Source organism: Mus caroli, chromosome 3 (genome assembly GCF_900094665.2).
Source record: "Mus caroli chromosome 3, CAROLI_EIJ_v1.1, whole genome shotgun sequence".
Taxonomy (NCBI): Eukaryota; Metazoa; Chordata; class Mammalia; order Rodentia; family Muridae; genus Mus; species Mus caroli.
Genome location: NC_034572.1, coordinates 139,113,107 through 139,120,509, shown reverse-complemented (window position 1 = coordinate 139,120,509; position 7,403 = coordinate 139,113,107).

Sequence of the window (7,403 nt, the reverse complement as noted above, 5' to 3'; positions counted from 1 at the left end):
TGTGTGTGTGTGTGTGTGTGTGTGTGTGTGTGTGTGTGTGAGTGTGTGTGTGTGTGTGTGTGTGTGTGTGTGGATGCCAGAGGAAGTCTTGGGTGCTGTTACTCAGTAGCCGTCCAGTTTGTTCTCAGACCAGGCTCTCTCACTGGCTTTGAGCTCATCCACTAGACTAGCCTGCTTGGCCAAGTGAGCCCCAGGGATCCTCCGGCCCTTTCCTTCTTTCAAGCTCACACCACCAAACCTGCCTTTTTACCTGAGCTCAGGGATAGAATTCATGTTCTCATGCCAGCCTAACAAACGCTTTACCCATGGAGCCGTCTCCCCAGCCTGCATCGGGAAGTTTTCAGGAATAGAATTGAACTGCTTTGACTACTGTGGTAACTAATCGTTAACCACATCTGGCTAGCAAATATTTGGAATGTAGTTATTCAGAACTGAGTTGCATTCCAAATGCCAAGTAGACATTGAAGTCCCAGCACAGTATCACAGAGAAACGGAACAAAACACCTCACTGTTAACTTTATAACGACCACACGACCTCATTATATTTTAGTGTTAAAATACCTTGGTGAAATCAACTTCATCTGGTTCATTTATTATTTTAAGTGTGGCTACTAAAAGTGAAATGACAGAGACCTACAGAGTTCTGACTCAGTCACTGAGACAGGCAGAGGTCATGTGAGCTGGCTTTGTGATCCACACAAAGTGTTTAAGGATAGATTTGGTCTTGTTCTGTTAAAATCTTTAGACTCAGATAGGTGCGTTCCCCATGTCGTTTTCTCAGCCCGTGAAACCGGTGAGCGAGGAAGGTGGGGGCTGTGGGCAAGATTTCTGCAGCATTTGGCTTCTCTAGGCTTATGGAGGCATTCAAGAGTTCTCTGTCGCTGACCTGTAGTCTCTGCCTTAGCTTCACTAACACCAGAAATAAGTGTTTGATGACTGTAGTGACCCTTCAAATATTTCAGAGTGTAGCCCCTTAGAGTTTAAAATCCTGGTGCTAGGTGACAATGGGTTAATGACAGGCAATGGAAGAGCCACATCTGAAATCAAATGACAATAAGCTTCTCGACTATCAGAGCGTGAACTGCCTACCATCTGTCTAGCAAAACAAAGATGGTCACTGTCTTCTTGAGTGGTCTCAGCCAAATATCCACCTTCTCTGAATTCTGTACTATCACACCCAAGTAATGTGACCAATCCTTCCTAGAGAGTCCTTTTTGCCCTGTTCACAAGTACCTGATGGAATGTCCAGAGAAAACCCCATGTCTGCTGGCACACCTGTGGGCATCTGTGAAAAATGTGCTTCTCATTGTCTCATCAGAATTGCCTGTCCTCTACTTAACACAGGTGACAAGGCTGGGACCACTTCTAGGAAGGTCCCCCTCTCAGGTCACCACATTCCTTTGACTCTTTTTATGAGTGTTGAAAGAAAGGAGGTTTGACTCATTTCTCACTTTGTTCACGGATTTTCCCAGGGAAAAATGCAATTCTGGGACCCAAAATCCATGTTAAAGGGCTAGGTGGCCATGTCAGCAAAGGGAACAAGAACACAGCTTCCTTTTAGGTTTCTAGGTGACTTAGTTACTTTTTGATCACTGTGATGAAAATACTTGACACCAGTTAAAATAACGAAGATTTATTTTGGCTCATAGTTTTGGAGTGTTCGGATCCTGGTGGTTGGCCCTAGATGCTTGGGCAGAATATTATGATGAAGGGATGCTGTGGTGTGGAAGTTCTTCACTTAGTGACAGACAAAAAGCAGGACGAAACTGGTAGGGACCAGGGACCAGGAATCAGGGACCAGGGACCAGGGACCAAGGAGGGACCCGTTATAACTTCGTGAGCAATGACCTCAGTGGTCTCTTTTTCCCAGCTAGGCCTTACCTCCTAAAGCACCATACCACTACATTTCGAAAACTGTGTTCATATCTCACGGCCAAGCATTGAAAATGAGCCTGTGAGGACATTTCCCCTTATAATGTAGTACCAGACCTCTACACTTCAGAGTATCAATGGAGCAGTGTAAAAAGGTCAGGCGAGACTGTCTTCCTTCTCACGTCTCCATTTATTCCATGTATACTGGTCAGGTACTCCCACTTGCTAAGACCTCTTAGGATCCTGAGGATAAGGTTCTCATGAGATTTATGTAACACTGGAGGGAGCCAGACGATAACGAGCTAAAGCTGAATATGGGGGGTATGCACTTCCTGGGAGAAAATAAACAAAGGGAACACAGATGACTCTCAGGAGCCTTCTAAGTGCCTGTCTAATAGCTGCATCTTCAGAGGGAGGGGGCAGATCCAAAGAATCAAAATGGCCTCCCTACTTCCAGCTCACTCCTTTCTGCCAGGGGTAGCCTAAAGAATTCCATAGTATGGGAAGCTTCAGTGGTCAGTGCAGCAAAGACTGTGCAAGCTAGGGGGATGAGCTGGAGTCCACTTAAGTTGCTGGGACACAGAAACAGGAAAGATGACTTTTATTTGAAGGCCCAAGATGCTAACACACACACACACACACACACACACACACACACACACACACCCGAGGTCAAAGATGGCCTGGGGTCAAAGGAAGCTCTGGCAGTCTTCCCTGGGAATGTGTAACTCACGAAGGAAATTCTCACAGGTCAAGGACAAACACACAAGCATAGAGTGAAGCCCTTGGTGTTTATGTAACTGATCAAAGGTTTACAGCTAAACTGTGTATTGGCTTAAAAGCATGACTCATCCAAATGAAACAGGCTTTTAAACACACACACACACACACACACACACACACACACACACACACACACACACAGAGTTTTCCACTTATTGTTGTTGGGCTATGTGACCTTTAATTACTTTGAAGTCCAAAAATATGGACGCCTCCAACAGTGCATGGGTGTGTGTGAAGCCAAAAGAGAACAGGTTGCATCCTTTATATAGTTTAAAGGAAATGTCACAATCAAGGCACTGCTCCCTCTTTGCCCTCAGACTGCAGCCAGTGTGAGGAGGATGGGAGCTAAGGGGAGGGGTTACTGCAGGGCTGGGAGGAGTGAATGCCAGAAAGGGCTCTGAAGAGAGGATTTTACTTTTCTGAATGCATCAGAAAGCAGGTCGACCAGATATCCTTGAAGAACACTGATGATAATGGTCCTGAAAATACTGAGAAAAAAAATGTCCTTGGTTAGGTCTGGTTCATAGCAGAATTGTGTAAGTTCAGCTTTTTTAGACCTTACTTTTAATATGGGTTTTTAGATGTTTTAACCTTCCTCTTAGCCCATCACCCACCAGAGGTAGTGGAAAAGAAAGGTTTTTAGGATAGAGGGGAAGTGGACCTGTTTAAAAATTGTTTTAGAGCAAATCTAATCTGTGTTGTCAGGAAGTCAGCAGTTTAGTTCACAGGAGTCAGCAGCGGCAGCTCGATCTACTTTATAGATATACCAGAAGTCTGGTTTAGTGGTGTCAGAACAGTAAACACCAGTCAGTCATGACATGGCAGAAACAGCCAGGCTTCAGCCGAATTGGTACGAGGCAGTGGGAGAGGCCAGGACCATCAGGGACACCAGGACAAGTTCTCAGCTGTGCCTCTCTCAGTGAGGAAGCAAGACCAATGAAGTGTCGCAAAGCTAGCTATGAAAGCCCCTGTCATTGTCTATTTATACTTTCTCCAAAACATCATGTGTCCTCTACAGTTCTTACCTTACCACGTGCCTTGCCTTAGCACGTGAGTCTGTCTTAGCAAAACTCCATGTGAGTCTGCATCATCGGACATCACTTTGTCAGTCGGCCTGAGTCTCCAGAAGCAGCAAGAAGTCACCAGAACGCCACCAGAAGCTTTTTGGTATATTTCTGTCTATGGAGTCACCACAAATGGAGCTCAGCTATGCAAGATAAGGGGAACCAATACCTACGTGTCGTTAATGAAGAATCTTTCATCATGTGTCCTTCGATACACTTACTTTATCAAAACAATTTTTTTTATCCATGTCTGCTTCAGGAAAACGTTCTTTTACATGTTGGTTTTAACAAAACACCTTTTTTTTTTTTAAACTTGTGTCTGCTTTAGTGAAATTTCTTTTTTCATGTGTCTGTTTTAACAAAACATCCTTTTACTTATATCTGCTTTAGAAAAACACTCCTCCATGTGTTTGCCCCAGCCAAACATCATTAGACACAACTGGCTTTCTAAGGAAACCCAAAGTTTCCACTTCAGAATTGCGTCTGTGCTTAGGAGTTTTGGAAGGAAAGCTGATAGGTTAGCCCAACGCCTTACTTTCTCCCCTTCGGGATGTGCTCGTCTGCTGTGACCCCAGGTTTACCTGACTTCCCGAGGCAGCCTCTGACCCCACAGGGATCTTGCCCTGGCTCCGCTCTGCCTTCACAGTCATTTCCAGATTGAAGTCACAATTGTTTATATACAAGAAAGGACGTCCCCCTACACTTTATCAGTACTAAGTGTGATGTTTTGGACTTGGATATAGTTCTCATAAGTTTGGGGTAAACTCAGGGTAGAAGGGAAATACCATCATGGAGCTGTCTCACAAAGTCTTCAGAGCTGTCCAAGAGTGAGGAGCTGGCATAGCCAAGCGCTTGCCAATCTGAAGGGATGATTCTTATGTGGCACGGCAAAATCATTTATGATTAAATTCTCTAACCGAATGTACAAAGACAGATACTTGAGTGCCAAAGTCATAGTTCTTGGTTGAGATGTTTACCTGAGGGGGTCTAGGCAACACACACCAAGATAAGAGTCCTCATTCAGGAGAGTCATATCTGTATTTCAGTCATGCTGGAAAACCAGCTAGTTTCAAAATGCCCCCCAGTTCCCTGACAGACTGGAGTATAGACAGCAACCATCAATCAACCAACCAACTCTCTAACCAACCCACTGTCCAATCATCCAACCAAAACACCAAGATAAAGGTTGCATTTTAACTGACAGTCAGTATTGTGACATACAAAGGGTCCTTCCAAACATAAGGACTTCTGTGTGCAGTTCATGTGCACCATCTCCATGTGTATGTGAACACCGATGCCTGTATGTGTGTTGGAGTAAGCGTGTATATATGTTGGTATGTATGTAGGCCCAAAAGGGCAAAAGCAGCAAGCTTTCTCCAGTGCTGACCCATCTCTCCAGCCTCATTCAGCTTTTTATGTGTATGCCAGGGCTCTGAGCTCAGGTCCTTCTGTGTCTGTGGCAAGCACTTTATGCATTGAACAACCCTTCTGCCCCCTGTTTGCTTTTTTTTTTTTTAGGGTCTCACTAGGTAACCTAAGCCTGGCTTTGAATTTATAATCCCTCTTGCTACAACCTCCCGAGTCTTGAGATTAAAGATAGATACTTCCATGCCCAGATATCCCAAGTTTTGAGTTAACAAAGCACTACCATCACCCACAAGCTTATGGCATAATGGTATTTCCACTTCAGTGAAGAAACATCAAGAGCCTGAGGGAGGAAGTCAGTCAGTCAGTCCACAGGGCCAGATTCCGAGTGTCCCACATGCAACCATGCATGGCTGCACAGCACACAATCATCTTCGTTTTTACTTACCCCTCCTAGTTCCCACTCTTGGTAAGCTGTCCACCTTCGTGGAACAGGAGGGAACATAAGAATACCCTTTGCACTACTGCACAACATTTCTGCAAGTCTCAAGATAAAAAATATAAAATGAAGCCTGACATATTCTTTTAGTGTGGATGGTGGTTTATGCAATTCTGAAGAGAATCGTAAAAGCAGCATGTGTAGCTAGGAGTAGAGCAGCATTTTATTAAAGGACCCTCCCTGGGCAGCGATTTAGTTGTTTCTCTTCTTTATTGGCTCTCAGGACAGCACCACACAGCATGGATTCTCGGACCATGCCTGGTCCCATTGCCATCATCATCATCATCATCATCCTGAACATAGACTTTCTGACAAACATCGATAACTACAACCCTTCCAGATCTAACTCCATTAATGCTCCAATGACTGTTCTCTGCTCACACACACCCCTGCTGTCGGCTGGCTCCCCAGCCCACCCCCTCTGCTCTTTCAGTTTTTTTTTTTTTTTTTTTTTTTTTTTTTTTTTCCGAGACAGGGTTTCTCTGTGTAGCCCTGGCTGTCCTGGAACTCACTCTGTAGACCAGGCTGGCCTTGAACTCAGAAATCCACCTGCCTCTGCCTCTCAAGTGCTGGGATTAAAGGCGTGTGCCACCACTGCCCGGCTTCCCTCTGCTCTTTCAATGTCCACAGGCTACTCTCCGTTTCCAGTTGGGTCAAGGTCAAAGAGCCATGCTTCCAATGGCAGTAGATGTCCGGCATGTGTTGAGGTTCAAGCAGATATGCCTCAGGATTTAATATCTGTTCTGCAGCCAACAGCACGTGTGAAATTCTTAGTGGCATGGACTCTGAACAGGTGGCTGTCCCATCTGTCTTTCAACAGATTGGAGGGAACGGTGGCAAAGGGCAAGGCTGGCTTGTAATGAGGGCACCTCTGGCAAGGAGAGATCCACCCCCATTTTCCCCGTTGGATGGCAATATTGTTAAATCTCTGCTCCCAGTCTCTCGTCTCTCCTAAGCAGGGTACTGTGTTCCCTGCTGTCTCATTCTTGGAAGCACAGCTCGTGTGTTTGGAGTCTTGGATCTTAGCTGGTGGAGACATTTTAGGAAGTTGTGGAACCTTTGAGGAGCAGGGCCTACCGGGAAGAAGTGGGTCACTGAGGGGAGTGGCCTGAGGTTTGAAGTCCAGCCCAGTTCTGGCTTCACCCCTCTTCCTCCCACTCTCTTTCCCTTTCCCCCTTCCCCTCCCTCTCTCTCCTCTCCCTCCCTCTCTCCTTCCCGAATGCTGGTGTGAAATAGCCACCTCACTCTCTTGCTTCTACAACCACAAGCCATGGTTATAAATATAAGCCAGACTCTCCATTCATGAGAAGTCATGATCCCATTTCCTCGTCCTCGTCCTCGTCCTTGTCCTCGTCCTGGTCCTCGTCCTCTTCCTCGTTCTCATTCTCGTCCTTGTCTTCGTCCTCCCTCCTCCATTCCTTATCTCCAGCCTCTTCGGTGTTGTAACTATTTCTTGAACACCACCAGCCTAGGCATTCTATGTATACTGGCTCCTGTTTAACTTCCATCCTAACTCCAGGAGGTCGGCACTATATATCTACCTTATAAGTCTTTACCAGTGTGTGCCTTCCTGTCTCAAGCTGTAAGAATCTTCCTAGATGATTCTAAATCGTGTTAAGCTGACAATTAGAGCTATCACCAAGATCACAGGTGGCTTTTGTGCTCTCCATGTCTTGAGATAGCCCCAGGCCTAGGCACATCCTGACAACTTCCTGCCCCCCCCCCCCCCTCTGGTCCTCTTGGTGCCACGTTCCTGGGTCTCAGCAAAGTAGAGGTAAGGAAAGGCAAACAGAAGGCAGATTTCTCAGCTTCACTGCGAA